Raw genomic sequence first — 18,659 nt, 5'->3', positions numbered from 1 at the left:
GATTCTGGAGAGTTGGTCAGGGGGGGGGCCACATGGGGAAAGGCCGCAGGTACCCCAGCTGAGAGGGAAGGAGCCAGTGGAAGAGGCGCAGTGGTGTGGGCCGGGGGCTGCTGCAGTCAGGACCTCGAGAGGGGGGGGGCCAGGGAGGCTTGAGAAGAGGAGACCCCAGCAGAACCATGGAGGAAGGAGGGGTCTGTCTCCAGCATCAGTCCCTTTTGGAGGGGAACAGGAGGGATGCCGTCCGGTGGGTGAGAGCCAGGAGGAGTGCTGCTGGAGGAGGAGGGGGGCCGCCATGAGGTATCCACCATCACCCCCTTGTAGAGCAGTTACTGTGACAGTAGCTTGCCGGGAAGTCCCCATGCCAGAGAGAAGGAGAGCTGGAGCTGCCAGAGGGAGAGAAGCAGCCGGAACGAGAGCCGGCGCTGGAGGAGACTGCGGCTGCAGCAGCGGGACCTCCGACGTCTCACTGAGGGCTCGCGCAGGCGCCATTTTGGAGCTGCCGGCCAGGGATGTCGAGGAGGCCGCAGAGAGGAGGAACCGCGCCATGGGAGGTTCAATCCGGGCTGAGGCAGTGGATTTTCGGCCCACACGTCGGACCATGCCGGAACGAGGAGCGGGTGAGTGCTGTGACCCGAGTATATCAGGGAAATTGCCGTCGGGGTCCAGGAGCTCTGTAAGTCCGCGTCTTCACGCCGCCATAGCCTAGGCCACGCACCCCCCCCCCCCATGCAATCTTTTGTCCGGGGCCCCTACGTCATCCCTACAGTGAATTCTTGATAGTGATGGTAACGCCTGCTAAGGAGTTTAATCCACTCTATGTGGTTGGGTAATCTGTGGGTCTCCTTGGGTTATGGGCCAGATGGAAACTGCAATCTCAATCCTGATGCCAGTGCTTATGGGCCCCCTAAGGCTCCTGGGCCTGAGTGTGACTGAACCCCTCAAGTTACGCCCCTGATGGGGGATCCACTTTCGTGTACATCTAGTCAGCAATATCTACAAATATAAACATTAAGGTTCTTAATATAAATATGGATCAAGGTCTGTATACTGTCTATATATCATGGACTGAATACATCCGTATGAAATAGGCCTCGAAAGAAGAGGTCTTGTAGTAAAATTGACAAACATAATTGTATATAGAGATACCGCAGTCGCACCGATACGACGTTATACTGCATAGCGAGCGTTATGTAATACATCGATACAATATTACCAAGGGCCTCAATAATAAAAGATGGGGGTAATGAAGGGGTTAATGCCACACGCGGCCCAGTGATCCTGTAAGACGATGATGACTATACACATATATATACACATACCTCCACCTGTACAGCTGTATACTACATCGCTATTTCCTCAGGTGTTACAGGACCTGCGATGATGTCATTACCATGTGAAGGTCACATGTGTGGGAGGAGTCAGGCTCCAGAGCGAAAGGACCTATGATGATGTCACAGTCATGTGATCAGTCACATGTAGGAGGAGTCAAGTGATCACATGATGAGGTGTTACCAGGTTACGTGCTTAGTCTATACAGGAGTCTTCTCCAGATTATACAGATTTAACTCCTTTAGTCTCTCCTCATAACTGAGCTCCTCCGGGCCCCTTATCAGGTTTGTGGCCCTCCGTCGGTCCATCGCCAACCCTAGGACATCCTTTCTATGAACTGGTTATATAGTGGTAATATTACATCCCTGTCCCGCCAGTCCATACCCTCTATTATACATGACAATATCCTGCTGGCCTTAGAAGCAGCTGACTGACATTGTGCTGTTCAGTGGCGTAACTAGGAATGGTGGGACCCCATGACGAACTTTTGACATGGGGCCCCCCCGACTGATGCCGAAGACCCCTACCGACCAACCCCCTCCCCACATTCCTGCATGAAGTATTATGCCCCAAAGTGGCCCCTGCACACAGTATTAATTCCCCTAGTGGCCCCTGCACACAGTATTAATTCCCCTAGTGGCCCCTGCACACAGTATTAATTCCCCTAGTGGCCCCTGCACACAGTATTAATTCCCCTAGTGGCCCCTGCACACAGTATTAATTCCCCTAGTGGCCCCTGCACACAGTATTAATTCCCCTAGTGGCCCCTGCAAACAGTATTATGCCCCATTGTGGGCACCCATGAACAATTATTATACTCGGGGCCTTTTCAGACCCCCGAGTATAATAATCGGAGACCCAGGGGAGGATACAAACATAAAAAACACTGTTACTTACCTATCCTTGGCTCCGGTGCGGTCCCTGCTGATGTCGGCCATCTTCATTGACATACGGGATGTCACTTGACCCGGGACTGCGTCGTGATGCATAAAGACGCAGGCCCCGGCCATGTGACGTCAGGAACGTCACACAAGTAGGCCTGAAGCCTGCCTGGAGCCAGGAGAGGTAAGTAAATAGGGCCCATTACCGGTTGGAGTTACTCCAGCCAGTAACGGCCTATTTAAAAAAAAAAAAAAGTGTCATGGGCCCTGTGGCAGCCGTTACTGCTGCTACCCACTGATTACGCCCCTGGTGCTGTTATAAAACCTATGATCTATATCAGGTCCTTCTCCAGCAGAGACTCTTCCAGTGTTACTCCCCTAGGACATATGTCATATACAGATTACACTGATACGCAATTTTTTAACTTTTTTCTGTTGTTTTCAAATGAATAGGTGTATCTGAATGGATTTGTTCCGCAGATTCTGAAAATGATATTCAAATTTCTGTATCACGTCAGGTTTTTTCAAAAATGATGGAAATGTGAAAATTGAAAACAATGTAATTTTTTAATGACATTGCTATATGACAACGTTTGTAAAGTGTGAAAATGTTCTCCGGAGGGACGGAATGATTGTGTAAGGAATAGATAAACATAAATACATATTTAAAAGCAAACATACCTAACATACTGACCGGTTGGTACGTCCCATCACTTGTATCACCGTCTGAATCGGTGTCTGTTGAGGGCTTGACGTTGGACGGGGATGGCACAGGGATGTATTGGCTATGGGGCACTGGTCTTATGGCAGATGGGATATTGGGATACACAATGTTACACTTACTGGTTCTGGTATGGCCCATGATTTTCACTGTGCAGAAATAGCAGTCGTCACTTTTTTTGGCTCACGCCACACCATGGTTACACCGAATGGCATTGATGCTCTTTTTCCACTTTTCCAGTTCCTCAAGCCCTCCACACATGCACGGCACACTTTGTGAGGTGACCATACTTTGTCCTGATCTGCTAGTTTAATCCTGAAGTATTGGAAATAAGCATTTTTCACGAAAGGCGTAATATTTTGCCTTCATTTTTTTCCTGTTGTATAACAGCCACATATGTAGCAGAATACGTCTGGGTGATTAACACAACCACGTGAAGCCATTGCACACACCACAAAGAAACAACCGAACGCGACCACTCCCTTCTTCGCACTGACTAGATCTCCCCAGAATGGCGCCACGTGACCAATAGAAAGAAGGGAGTGATGGCGTGAGGTATGAGTCATACTGCCGTGCCAAGATAACATTCTCTCATTCTCCGCTTTTGTTAGTGCAGCAAATCATGACATCATACAGATAAATAAGTTGCATTTCCATTGTTGTATTTATTCAAACAAGTTTTGCGGAAACTTATACAATCAAAAGTTCACACAGTGCCGACAAAGCCTTGATCAACTCAAACAAGATATTAAGCACTATATACCAAAAATAATAATATATAAAACTTAATAAAAATCAATTACGCGTCTTCTGACAGACCTTATTCAGAATATTTTACATGATTTTTTTTTTTACATAAAGTCTGTCAGATGACGTATAATTGTCTTTCATTAAGTTTTATATACACTATATACCAAAAATAATTTTTTGATATATAGTGCTTAATATCTTCTCGAAAAAACATTGAGAAGTAGCTCACCCTTGTAGTCCTTAAATGTCATATGGTGCACGACCCCATCCTCCTTGACTCACCGGAGCAAATTCATAGAAATTCAATCTATCCAAACATTAAGTTTGATTGAAGGGTCAGCAGCTCATAGACGTTAAAATCCAAAAAAATTTATTTCATTATATTAAAACTTGTCGCCACCAAGGGCTGAAAAACACTTAATCACAAATACACATCGTGACAACAAAAACCTGACAACGTGAATTAAAAACCGCTGCTCGACTGACGCGTTTCGGGACCTGAAAAATGTCCCTTATTCATAGCGAAACCAGCCTGCAAGTGACTAACACGATCATTCTTATATAGACCTCTGACGTAACAAGGTGGATATGTCTTAATTACATGATTTACAACAACTGATTATATCAGCCTTTTTTAGTCTCGTGTTTCATTTGTATTCAGTACTTGCCCAGAGATAAAGCTAACAAGAACATTTAAATTTAACTTGTTATATAAACCATACATCTTTCTAAACCCTAGAGTGGACGCCTGAACATATTGACAACTGAAAAAACTGCACATAAAGAAACAAAATCACTCAGATGTTAGATTAAATGAGAACGATCTCTAAATATAGACTCGGGATATGTGGTCCGTGTCATTCAAAAAAGTAAGAGCCTTCACATTGATTCAAAGCCCCAAGGTAATTAACTTGCAGGCCACAATCTAAGAAAGGCATATGTTGACAGGAATAAGTAAACACCGAAAACAAAATAGGAACTTTGACCTAGAGTCCGTTAACCAGACGACGGGCTTTAGTGTGAATAGGGAAAAGCAGGAGTTAAATTAAGGGAGTTGTTCTTAACACGGCCAAGAGTTAATTTAAAACAAATATGAATAAGGGACATTTTTCAGGTCCCGAAACGCGTCAGTCGAGCAGCGGTTTTTAATTCACGTTGTCAGGTCTTTGTTGTCACAATGTGTATTTGTGATTAAGTGTTTTTCAGCCCTTGGTGGCGACAAGTTTTAATCTAATGAAATAAATTTTTTTGGATTTTAACGTCTATGAGCTGCTGACCCTTCAATCAAACTTAATGTTTGGATAGATTGAATTTCTATGCTTAATATCTTGTTTGAGTATGTATTTATGTTTATCTATCCCTTACACAATCATCCCGTCCCTCCAGATAAGATTTTCACAAGATACAAACGTTGTCATATATCAATGTGATTAAAAAATTATGTTTTTTTTAATTTTCACATTTCCATCATTTGTGAAAACGTGATACGGAATTTTGAAGGTCATTTTCCGAATCTGGGCTAAAAAACCATTTCGATACACCTATTCATTTCAAAACAACAAAACCTTGCGTATCAGTGTTATTTTTACCCAGATGCAAAACTTTACATTTATCCACATTGACCCTCATTTGTCATGTGGATGCCCAAACACTCAGTCTTTCCAAGTCTGCTTGTAAAGCAGCTTCGCCTTTTCTCCACAAAAAAAGATACCCGACTTGGCTATCTTTGGCTGCATGATAGGGCACACTAAGTAAAATTGTAGGATACGCCTTTCCAATTGCAGATCAAAAAATCCTCTTGTACTTGGAATCCTTTTTTTCACAGACCCAACACAGTATATGGCCCACACACAGTATGACCACCCTCCGGCACAGTATATGACCCCCTTTTTTTATAACTCCCATACGGTATATGATCCCCTTTTTTGTCCTCTCGACAGTATATGACCCCCCCTTTTTATGGTTACCATACAGTGTATGAAACCCTTAATTCTTGGGCCCAACAAAACATTTGGCCTCTATTGTATTATTTCAATGGGTAGCAGCTGTTAATTTACTCACCCACTAGCTCACTGCCACCTCCAGGGTGCGATGTAGAAAATAACGTCTTGGCGTTCTTCAGCACCGTAATGTAACATTATATACATTAATATTATATATTGAGATTTGAAAATATGTTCTAATAAAACCTATCAGTATGTCTTTGGAGTGTGGGAGGAAACCCACGCAAAGACAGGGAGAACATACAAACTCCTTGCAGATGTTGTCCTAGGCAGGATTTGAACCAAAAACTCCAGCACTGCAAGGCTGTAGTGCTAACCACTGAGCCACCTTGGTGCCTAAATGTTATATTTGTTTGACATATTTGTAATTCATAAGGTAACATGCAGCACTGGCTTAGAGATTACAGGCCTGGACAGGAGCATGGATGGGTGAGTTAATTATTGGCCCATTGGAATAATACTATAGGTAGTGGCCATATACTGCGTGGGGCCCAAGGAATAAGGGGACTATATGCTGTGTGAAAGACATAAAAAAGGTAGTAGCCGATTAAAAAAAAAAATACTGACCCCCCATTTATGGCAGGAGGCAAATACCTTTGGATGGGTAAGTGGATAATCTATTTTAGTTGGTCTGCCATAGCTTGTTTGCTGATCTGAGTTCTGCGTTGGTACGTCTATCCCAGGTCCAGTTCATCAGTAGCAGATGTCTGATTCAGGTACTATTATGGCCACCCCTGCTGGGACTACAGTGAGAGTTGCTTAAGGGGGTTTTGCTATGGCTGTTATTCTATGCTTTATTTAGTGTATCCATGGGGTCTCTTTTCCCTATTTTCCCCTTAGGTGGAGACAGAGAGTTCACCAAAAAGGAAGTCATCTTTCTCATCCTCAACAATGCCCTCTAAGAAATGTGCAATGTTTGTTAAAAACTAGCAGAAGTAGTTATGTCAGGACTTAAAGATGGGCGAACCACTGAAGATTTGTTTCGTGTTCGAACAAAGAGATCCTCCAGTTTTTTTTATGGTCCAAACTTATTCAGATAGAACCAGATGTGAAATTAATATACTCAAAGGTCTCTTCATGACACTAGACGTGCCCTTATCATCGCTGTAGCCCAATCACAAGCCTCAGCCGTGACCATGGGCTCATGGCATCACAGGAGAGCATCAGATGCCACCATGTTTTTTTTTTTAGTTTTGTCACCTTCCCTGGGTCTCTACCTATTATAGTCTGGAGTCTGAAGAGACCCCACATACGTCTTCAGATGTGTGTGATTGTTGCAGTTCATCCAGAAAAATAGGAGAAGGGTCATGACCTCTGTTCCTTGTTAAGCAACCAAATGGCACTTACCATCTAATACTGAACTTAAAGAAGACCTTTCATGGTTTGGGGCACATGCAGTGTTATATACTGCTGGAAAGCGGACAGTGCGCTGAATTCAGCATACTGTCGGCTTTCCCGATCTGTGCCCCGGGTAAAGAGCTATCGGTCCCGGTACCGTAGCTCTTTACAGTCAGAAGGGCGTTCTTGACAGTCAGCCAGGTACGTTCTTCTTCACAGCAGCGCCTATCGCGCTGTGCTGTGTGAGCAGGGAGGAACGCCCCCTCCCTCCTGATAATACGCGTCTATGGATGAGCACTGTAAGCAGAGGGAGGAGGCGTTCCTTCCCACTCACACTGTACAGCGCAATAGGCGCTGCTGTGGAGAAGGACGTTCCTGACAGACTGTCAGTAACGCCCTTCTGACTGTAAAGCGCTACGGTACCGGGACCAAAAGCTCTTTACCCGGGGCACAGATCGGGAAAGCTGACAGTGCGCTGAATTCAGCGCACTGTCGGCTTTCCAGCAGTATATAAAACTGCATGTGCCCCGGACCATGAAAGAATGAATCAGATGGATGTCACACAGAAAAATCAAGATGTGGAGACTCTGAATTCAACCACCCCTCTAATAAATCAGGGGGTGGTAAATTGCATGTTAGGTTTAAAGACGTGTATTATCACATTCCAATCCAATCTCAAAAGTTCCTGAAGTTTGCAGTAGCTCAGACTTCTGATCAGACCTTTTATGCAAATCATGCAAGATAAGACAGGCCAGGTGATGGCTTGTATCCAATCAATGGCCTGGAGCTAAAATCACTCCGGAACAATCCTGTCAGTCTGGAATGGGAAACAAAACTCCTTGGATATTCAGGTCATAATTCTGAAAAAGTAAAAACTTCCCTAAACTGGTCAGAAAGGGTTGCGAAACTCCCATGAACTTTTCTGTAGGGATCATGGTGTGCCCATATAAACGGACAGGGTGGAGACACTAAAAACATCCACTTTCTCCCTTCAAAATTTTTATGCTAGAATACTCTCGGGTATTATGACCACTGTAGCATATCTGTGTCGAAAGGAACAAGATGTCACTAACTCAAAAATATGTTCTTGGGCAGAAGACAACCTACTGTCTCCATCAGCAATCCATCTCATACGGTCAGAGAACAGAACTGAAGGCTTCCTGAGTTGGAACTCTGTATTCTGATGGAATAGTTTCTCTGAGCAAGGGTGAAGTGTTTGGAGAAAAATCGACAAAATCCAAATATCCTCTTGGAGCTCTCCTGAAGCAGAATAACATCCGAGTCAAGGAAGAAGCATTCACCTACAATTCTCCTGCTGCATCCAAAAGTCACTGCATAAAAAAAGACTGTGTGAAGCTACCCATAGCAAGTCAATCAGCATTGATGGTTTATTACATAAAACATTTCTCAAGTTATGAGCATGAAAATGACTTCTCTCCTGAGTGACTCCTCTGATGTCGAACAAGATTTGATTTGTCTGTAAAACCTTTCCCACAATCTGAACATGAAAATGGCTTCTCTCCTGTGTGAATTCTCTGATGTTTAACAAGAACTGATTTCTGGATAAAACATTTTCCACATTCTGAACATGAAAATGGCTTCTCTCCTGTGTGACTTCTCTGATGTTTTATAAGGTTTGATTTGTCTGTAAAACATCTATCACATTCTGAACATGGAAATGGTTTCTCCCCCGTGTGACTTCTCTTATGTTTAACAAGATTTGATTTATCTGTAAAACATTTCCCACATTCCGAACATGAATATGGCTTCTCCCCTGTGTGAATTCTCTGATGTGTAATAAGATCTGATTTAAGGCTATAACATTTCTCACATTGCGAACATGAGAACGGCTTCACTCCTGTGTGACATCTCTGATGTGTAAGAAGAGCTGATTTCTGGTTAAAACATCTCCCACATTCTGTACATGAGAATGGCTTCTCCCCTGTGTGACTTCTCTCATGTTTAACTAGAACTGATTTCTGGATAAAACATTTCCCACATTGGGAACATGAATATGGCTTCTCCCCAGTGTGAATTCTTTGATGTCTTACAAGATCTGATTTATCGCTAAAACATTTTCTACATTCTGGACATGAATATGGCTTCTCCCCTGTGTGAATTCTGTGATGTTTAACAAGATCTGATTTATGGCTAAAAGATTTCCCACATTCTGTACATAAATATGGTTTCTCCCCTGTGTGCTTTCTGAGATGTTTAACAAGATCTGATTTGTAATTAAAACTTTTCTCACAATCTGAACATTGAAATGGATTCTCTCCTGTGTGAATTCTTTGATGTTTAACACTCCTTTTGCGGCTTTCATTTTGCTTCACACTCTGTGATGAATCAGAAGGTAGGACCCATTTAAAGGGATCAAATGGTAGGTCATTGCTATGAAAGTCTGAGGGTAAATCTGGGATAATGGCATGTTCTTCATATGTATCTTGTATGATATCACCATCTGCTTTATAATCTGAAGATAAGAAATGTCCCTCTGAGGTCTTGGTATGGAAATCTGCAAAAAATAAAACTGATTTTATTATTTTTGAATATTATACTATTAAAGGGAGTCTGTCAGCAGTACATTCTTTATAAACGCAATCCCAATATTTTGTAGAGGTAACATATTATCTAGAGATGAGTGAGCCATTTTGTCACAACCCAAATATCCCAAATTGTTCCTGTTTTTTGGAAACTGAACAATTGGGGATTTATCTCAGATGAACCAAAATGGCAGCCACGACATGCATTGTGGTAGATTATTATATTCTGGGGTCTCTTCAAACCCCAGAGTGTAATAGGTGGTTGGGCCATGATGCTTGGTGTGCCTATGTCACCACTGAGGTCCATTCACAGGCCTCTGCAAAGACCTTGGGTACATGACGTCACAGAGGAGAATGCAAAAGAGTGCTGGATGCCACGAGGAGGACCAAAGAGGTGAGGGCAGGTGAGCATAAATGTTTTTTATTTTTTACACTTCTCTTGCACCTCCACCTATTAAAATCTACGGTCTGAAGAGACCATACAGTTCTATCTGAACTTGTTTGACTCAAAACAAATCAAGGACCCGAGCCACAAGAACCCAAAATGAAATGAATCTTGGGAGATTTGCACATCTCTAATAGTAAAATGTTAACATGGGTCCATTAAGTGTGATTCTACAGTTTCCAAATATTATTCAGCTTTAGAGCCCCATTTTTATGTAAATCTAAATTTTATTCATATTCAAATGAGGTGAAATGTGCTTTGCCTAGGAATCTAGATCTGAGACCAAAGCCTGGCAAGCTAAGGGGCACCCCTGAAATGAAAAAGCCTCAAATTTCACTCGATTTTGATATGTTGTTTATGTGTTGTTTGAATTTCTTTCTAAGATGGTTCTAAGTCATGAGTCATCAAAATTGTGTGACATGTCCAAGAAGAGGGACTAAGCCTAGATGAAGACACCCTGCTGACTCCAAGGAGCTGCTGACCACGAAGAAAGATAAAGATTTGGACATGTATTATGTTTTATACTTTCTTCAGTGTGATAAGATTTTGCTTATATAAACATTTGACACAGCATCATGCCAATTTGTGTTGGGACCTTATACGTGTGTATCGTGTCATTTGCATCTAACTCCCATCAGGACGTCATTCATTTATAGGCACGTGATCCTATTGCCAGAAGAGTATTAGACTCTTAGAATCACTTTTCCCCTTTCTCATTCCATTTTCATATAGGGACTCAAAAGACATGTAAAACTTTGACACAATCTGCAAGGATGTATTTTTTGTATAGGATGCAGCCAGGTCCTGTTATGTTGTTTGACAGTTCTAGTACTAGTGGGGTTCACATAGATGTATCAGACAGCCCATTTGGTCGAAAGGTGGCATCATTAATATGATATGACTGTACACATAATCTCCTTATACCTAGGACTGATACCATGACAAGTAGGGACCACCTTGTAGGTGTGTGGAGTTTTACAAAGTCATTTTCGCTCCACTGTGGGGGATTATGGCAAGAATATGCAAATATGTTTCCCAAGATGTAAATAGGGAATCAGTGCCTCTGTATGCTGCCCTCTATGGAAAGCTCCCTTGAACATCATGCACGACTTTCCCACAAGCCTTTGCTGCAATGATGCGGAATTCTGCCACGTCAGTAACCCAGCTGTGGACAGCGCCGGGGCAAAATCCTGCATCATTGCAGCAAAGGCTTGTGGGAAAGACGGGCATGATGTTCAAGGGAGCTTCCCATAGAGGGCAGCATACAGAGGCACTGTTTCCCTATTTAGATCTTGGGAAACATATTTGCATATTCTTCCCATAACCATGACAAGTAGGCATGCTCTGTGTCTGGAGGAAAAGAGGATATTACCATAGTCATAGACGAGGTTCCTTTAAAGTAAGAATGACTATAGAACTTGCTTCAACAGGATGTTAATAGACCCGTGTCTTTACAGAACCTGCGTGACGTTAAAGGTTCCTCTTCAGCAACTGCTGAGGCCACTGATTGGTCTCAGCGACCAAGTGCGGCTTATGTCTTCTGCTAGTGATGGAAAGGGAAATGGAGGAAGATAATAGAACTCCGGAGACAGGTGAGTAGTCTTTACTGTTATTTTACATATCCCCTGACCACCCCATGGTTTTCTCAAAATCCTGTACAACCCCTTTAAGCATACAGCAGAGTTATTCTTTAATTTTTGATGGAATTTGCTACTGAGAATCCTCACAGATGTTAATGTTCCTTCTATTGTTCAACAACAAGTCCTGACATAAATATATAAATGGAGACAAACTGACCCTATGAAACATGAAAGCCTATAAACAAGCTAAACAAAAAAAAAATGCAGACAAACAGAATAGCCAAATATAGTGTGAACCGGCTCCTATTTAGTGATTACTACTCACCTAAGTGGTCACCTGTGGGAATGTCCTCCTTACACTCCTCGTCTCCCCATCCATATGTCTCTGGAACAATAATAATATTCAGATCTCTCGCCAGATCCAAAACCTATTAAGCAAATATAGTAAAAGTCACCAGACGGATGGAAAAGTCATGTGGGAAGTTTTTAGAAATGTTTGAACCACTAAAAATTTAGTTCATTTTGGATGCCTCAGGACCAATAGTCATTTCTGGTGAAACAAATTTGGTATGAAGCAGGACTTAAGTTGGCTTAAAAAAGTGTATAACACTGTCAGGGCTCCTAGGAACCTATCTGTAAAACATAGTGTATGACACTGTCAGGACTCCTAGGAACCTATCTATAAAACATAGTGTAGAACAAGGTCAAACAGGTGCAATTATGACAGGTAATCAGTGCGGAGGAGGAAAAACTAAGGCTGCTTTCACACGGAGTAATGCTCCGCTCATTCTGACACATAAACACATGTCAGAGTGAGCACAGTAAAACAGAATCCCATTGACTTCAATGGGTTCGGTCTTACGTGTACTACCCATTGAACTCAATGGGAGGCTTTTTTACCTATTGCTTTCAATGTGATATGCATATTGAAGTCAATGGGATTCTGATTTACTGTGCTCACTCTGACACGTGTTTACGTGTCAGAAAGAGCGGAGCGTTACTCCGTGTGAAAGCAGCCTAAGGGAGCATTCACACGGCGTAACGTCCCGCGAGATTTGGCACGTGTACGCCGCGTGACCCTTTTCGTGCCGTACACGCTCCCATTCATTTCAATGGGAGCGGGGAGCGTATGCGCCGCGCTAGTTTGCGGCCGTGCATTTATTCACGGCCGCAAACTAGCGCGGCGCATACGCTCCCCGCTCCCATTGAAATGAATGGGAGCGTGTACGGCACGCAAAGGGTCACGCAGCGTACACGTGCCAAATCTCGCGGGACGTTACGCCGTGTGAATGCTCCCTAACAGGGCTGTCGGAGCCAGAATTCTTGCTGGTTGAAGAGTGATCAAAAACTTATTTCATACAATAATATGCACATAGATTATTTATAAATATTACAATGTGCTTTTCTGGACTTTTTAGATTCTGTCTCTCATAGTTGAAGTGTACCTACAATAAAAGTTACAGTGCTCTCTATTCTTTGTAGGTGGGAAAACTTGCAAAACTGCCAAAGTATCCAGACGACATGTCATGTCTATGGTCAGCTTTATCCTGCCATCTTCATCTTTCTCATTACACAAGTAGAAAACATCTAATACTGTGGGATAAAACCAGACTGACCACGAGACCTTCACAGCCCTTCTACAGGGCAGAGGAAGATCTTATGTCACCTTATCTCCATCTACCTGATCATCCTGGAGGACATTTTCTTCCTTAAAATTCTGTAGTAGAAGAGGACTGGGACATCTCTCCGGTGATGTTCTCTTACTGGATGGAACTGGAGGAAACACAGACAGGGACTGAATTCATTCTTCCCATACAGATAATGAGAGGCCGTGTGTATTTAGTCATGGCTATTACCTGCTGATGTGAGGGGCTGCTGATCCTCCATCATCACCTCCTTGTACACATCTTTGTGTCCTTCTAAATACTCCCACTCCTCCATGGAGAAATAGACAGTGACATCCTGACACCTTATAGGAACCTGCCAACACAATGATACAGTCATCACTAGATCTATGGCTGTTTTAATATACTAAGGAGCCCTGTGCAATCTTTTTGAAAGTGGCCCCCCAATCCCCCCCCCCTCAACCACCAATGTTACATTTTTTTAAAAAAAGAATACTCACCAAACCACGTTCCTGTGGACCTGCAGGTTTTGACTCATGAAGTGAGATGCTGCATGGAGCCCCCAGACCGAGGAAGATTGACAGTCTTCTTGTGTTTCTTCCATTTTCTAAAATTGCCTTTTGACAACAGTTGTCTTCTCACCAAACAGGCCTACAATTTTGTCCCTGGTGTCCTTAGACAGATCTTTGGTCTTGGCCATGGTGGAAAGACTGGAGTGTGATTGCTTGAGGACACAGATAGAGGCAAAATCACTGCCTGCCATCTGGAAGAGCGGGACATCACCCAAAATGTGGTACTGTTCCGCTCAAACTGGGGAGGTTGAGGGGGCCCCCTTAAAATGCCCCTTTATTTCCTTCCCCACTCATTTTTCTTTACAGGGAGCTAGCACACTTAACCCTGTCAGTGCCAGAGCAGGCAAGAGGAGGGAGGGTCTGTAGAGCTATGACAGGTAAATGAGAGTAAAATCTGCATTTACCGCTTGAGCGCTTCCATCTGTAATTTTGTAAGCACTCATTGGAGAAGGGAGTGGGCCCCCCAGGCACTCTGGACCTCGGCACCTGTTTGGGGTTGCCCAGTACTGGCTCACTGGTGATTACTATAGATTGCAAAATACAGCATGCTCTAGTTCTGGATATTTTCGATCAGTTTGCTATATATATTTCATTATAGCAATTCTATAATTACAAACCCTTTTTACAGTAAGTACACTTCGGAATAGCGTTAAGAAAGGCTATTCTTCTCTTACCTTTATTATTCTGATCCGCACTGCCATTCCTTAGAAATATCTTCTTTCTTCTTTATGTAAATGTGTTTTCTGACAGCACTGGTTGCGTCCCCAGAAAACTCTCCAGCAACCTGTGGACTTCTTCTCCGCCATGTGCAGTCGTCCATTTTCCTGTGGCCTCTCCTCTTCAGCCCACAGGAAAATGGACGACGGACACACGCAGTTGGTGCTTTTGGACCCAGAAGATCGCAGGAGAAGAAGTCGAAGGCGGAGAATAAGACAGAGGCGTCGCTGCAGAGTCCTGCGAGAAAACTCATTTACATAAAGAAGATATTTCTAAGGAATAGCGGCGTGAATCAGAATAGATTTTCTTAAGGCTATTCCTGCGTGCATTTACTGTAAAAAGGGTTTCTAATGATAGAATCCTTATATCACTTTTCTGTCCGTGTAACTATGAACTTCCATCCATAGGTCATCAGTTTTTTTATGTTCATATGTAAAGAAAAGAAAACAGAGGTCAAAGCAATGAAAAGGTGAGAGAACTACCCAAATCCAATATCCCGAGCCTCTCGGCGAAATAATCTATGACTATTAGAGATGAGCAGTAGTATTCGAACAAATACCTCCCCGCCATAGGTTTCCGTGTAAGCAGCCGTACACCAGGGGGTTAAGCGCATTGAATATTCGATGCATTTAACCCCTTGGTGTTCGTCCGCTTACATGGAAACCTATGGCGGGGAGGTATTCGATCGAATACTACTGCTCATCTCCAATGACTATGCACAGCGTATGGTTGCCACAATTCACATGGACTCAGTGGATGTGTTTTGTAGATAAAAGTTTACAGGTCACACCGATAAAGACGTCACATGGATAAAACATACATATATATGGAATTACTACAATGATACTGACCCGAATTTGCACCACACAAACAACGCAGAAAATCTCCCTCGTACAGCTGCACAAGTAAGAAAAAGTTCTGGTTCTTGGAACGCGACAAATGAAAAACTCCAAGGTAAGCTCAAAAATAAAAAATGGAGGTAAACCCTCTGGTAACGAAGGGGTTAATGGTATGTGCGGGGGCCCACTAATCCTGACCGACAGTGACGGTGACCATTCACAGACCTCCACCTGTACAGCAGGCTCAAGGGTTACAGGACCTGTGATGATGTCACTGTCATGTGATCAGTCCTATGTGTGGGAGGAGTCAAGTGATCACATGATGACGTGTTACCGGGTTACGGGCTCAGTGTATACAGGACTCTGCTGTGCTGGATGAGCTGAAGTGTACGTGTCAGGATCAGTCTCATTTGCTTTAGCATAGGCAAGAACATAGTCTTTGATCCTTTTAAGGCCTTCTGGCTTGAAGTTTTGTAGAGGTCGGGAGTCCTTCTCTTTTCAGTGAGGGCTTGTGATAGACCACATCCTTATACACTTTTTTTTAGTGTGGTTCTTCCCACTTTTATGGCAAATGGTTGATAGAAGGCATGTACTTGGGCTTTCTTAAAAAAGAAAAATTCAGGATGTAGTTACAGTGTATATGTAGCAGTGCTGTGTGTGTCCTAGGAACCTATCTATAAAACATAGTGTAGAATACTGTCAGGACTCCTAGAAACCTATCTATAAAACATAGTGTATAACACTGTCAGGGCTCCTAGGAACCTATCTATAAACATAGTGTAGAACACTGTCAGGACTCCTAGAAACCTATCTATAAAACATAGTGTATAACACGGTCAGGGCTCCTAGAAACCTATCTATAAAACATAGTGTATAACACTGTCAGGGCTCCTAGGAACCTATCTATAAAACGTAGTGTAGAACACTGTCAGGGCTCTTAGGAACCTATCTATAAAACATAGTGTATGATACTGTCAGGGCTCCTAGGAACCTATCTATAGAACATAGTGTATAACACTGTCAGGGCTCCTAGGAACCTATCTATAAAACATAGTGTAGAACACTGTCAGGGCTCCTAGGAACCTATCTATAAAACATAGTATATGACACTGTCAGGGCCCCTAGGAACCTATCTATAAAACATAGTGTATAACACTGTCAGGGCTCCTAGGAACCTATCTATAAACATAGTGTAGAACACTGTCAGGACTCCTAGAAACCTATCTATAAAACATAGTGTATAACACGGTCAGGGCTCTTAGGAACCTATCTATAAAACATAGTGTATGACACTGTCAGGGCCCCTAGGAACCTATCTATAAAACATAGTGTATAACACTGTCAGGGCTCCTAGGAACCTATCTATAAACATACTGTAGAACACTGTCAGGACTCCTAGAAACCTATCTATAAAACATAGTGTATAACACGGTCAGGGCTCCTAGAAACCTATCTATAAAACATAGTGTATAACACTGTCAGGGCTCCTAGGAACCTATCTATAAAACGTAGTGTAGAACACTGTCAGGGCTCTTAGGAACCTATCTATAAAACATAGTGTATGATACTGTCAGGGCTCCTAGGAACCTATCTATAAAACATAGTGTATAACACTGTCAGGGCTCCTAGGAACCTATCTATAAACATAGTGTAGAACACTGTCAGGACTCCTAGAAACCTATCTATAAAACATAGTGTATAACACGGTCAGGGCTCTTAGGAACCTATCTATAAAACATAGTGTATGACACTGTCAGGGCCCCTAGGAACCTATCTATAAAACATAGTGTATAACACTGTCAGGGCTCCTAGGAACCTATCTATAAACATAGTGTAGAACACTGTCAGGACTCCTAGAAACCTATCTATAAAACATAGTGTATAACACGGTCAGGGCTCCTAGAAACCTATCTATAAAACATAGTGTATAACACTGTCAGGGCTCCTAGGAACCTATCTATAAAACGTAGTGTAGAACACTGTCAGGGCTCTTAGGAACCTATCTATAAAACATAGTGTATGATACTGTCAGGGCTCCTAGGAACCTATCTATAAAACATAGTGTATAACACTGTCAGGGCTCCTAGGAACCTATCTATAAAACATAGTGTAGAACACTGTCAGGGCTCCTAGGAACCTATCTATAAAACATAGTGTAGAACACTGTCAGGGCTCCTAGGAACTTATCTATAAAACATAGTGTATAACACTGTCAGGGCTCCTAGGAACCTATCTATAAAACATAGTGTATAACACTGTCAGGGCTCCTAGGAACCTATCTATAAACATAGTGTAGAACACTGTCAGGACTCCTAGAAACCTATCTATAAAACATAGTGTATAACACGGTCAGGGCTCTTAGGAACCTATCTATAAAACATAGTGTATGACACTGTCAGGGCCCCTAGGAACCTATCTATAAAACATAGTGTATAACACTGTCAGGGCTCCTAGGAACCTATCTATAAACATAGTGTAGAACACTGTCAGGACTCCTAGAAACCTATCTATAAAACATAGTGTATAACACGGTTAGGGCTCCTAGAAACCTATCTATAAAACATAGTGTATAACACTGTCAGGGCTCCTAGGAACCTATCTATAAAACGTAGTGTAGAACACTGTCAGGGCTCTTAGGAACCTATCTATAAAACATAGTGTATGATACTGTCAGGGCTCCTAGTAACCTATCTATAAAACATAGTGTATAACACTGTCAGGGCTCCTAGGAACCTATCTATAAAACATAGTGTAGAACACTGTCAGGGCTCCTAGGAACCTATCTATAAACATAGTGTAGAACACTGTCAGGACTCCTAGAAACCTATCTATAAAACATAGTGTATAACACGGTCAGGGCTCTTAGGAACCTATCTATAAAACATAGTGTATGACACTGTCAGGGCCCCTAGGAACCTATCTATAAAACATAGTGTATAACACTGTCAGGGCTCCTAGGAACCTATCTATAAACATAGTGTAGAACACTGTCAGGACTCCTAGAAACCTATCTATAAAACATAGTGTATAACACGGTCAGGGCTCCTAGAAACCTATCTATAAAACATAGTGTATAACACTGTCAGGGCTCCTAGGAACCTATCTATAAAACGTAGTGTAGAACACTGTCAGGGCTCTTAGGAACCTATCTATAAAACATAGTGTATGATACTGTCAGGGCTCCTAGGAACCTATCTATAAAACATAGTGTATAACACTGTCAGGGCTCCTAGGAACCTATCTATAAAACATAGTGTAGAACACTGTCAGGGCTCCTAGGAACCTATCTATAAAACATAGTGTAGAACACTGTCAG

The 18,659-nt window shown here is 42.6% G+C and overlaps 1 pseudogene; it reads right to left on the bottom strand.

Annotated features, from left to right (window-relative positions):
• The window catches only part of LOC142209080 (uncharacterized), a 69,668-nt pseudogene that overhangs the window by 12,530 nt on the left and 38,479 nt on the right, over positions 1–18,659 (bottom strand).

The sequence above is a fragment of the Leptodactylus fuscus genome, chromosome 6 (assembly GCF_031893055.1).
Source record: "Leptodactylus fuscus isolate aLepFus1 chromosome 6, aLepFus1.hap2, whole genome shotgun sequence".
NCBI lineage: Eukaryota > Metazoa > Chordata > Amphibia > Anura > Leptodactylidae > Leptodactylus > Leptodactylus fuscus.
Note: the sequence above shows the minus strand (reverse complement) of the source record. Positions and strands in the feature narration are given on the sequence as shown.